The sequence below is a fragment of the Merops nubicus genome, unplaced genomic scaffold (genome assembly GCF_000691845.1).
Source record: "Merops nubicus isolate BGI_N331 unplaced genomic scaffold, ASM69184v1 scaffold13877, whole genome shotgun sequence".
Lineage (NCBI taxonomy): Eukaryota > Metazoa > Chordata > Aves > Coraciiformes > Meropidae > Merops > Merops nubicus.
In genome coordinates this window covers 1-231 of record NW_008619665.1, presented here as the reverse complement: position 1 = coordinate 231, position 231 = coordinate 1, and positions in this window count along the sequence as shown.

Sequence of the window (231 nt, the reverse complement as noted above, 5' to 3'; positions counted from 1 at the left end):
GCCCCGGGTGGCTGGCCGGGGGCAGCTGCTGATGCTGATGGATGCCTCCATCTCCCTGGCACCACAGAGCAGCCCTGGGCCTGGCATCCTTGGGCCCTGGCTCCACAGGCACCCTGGGCAGCCCTTACTGGGCTCCCAAACCCCACGAGGGTGGCTGCGGGCTGGGGCTGGGCCAGCTGGAGCTTCTGGAGCCTCTTCCTGCTGCCCTCCGAGACCTTTTCAGGCACTTTG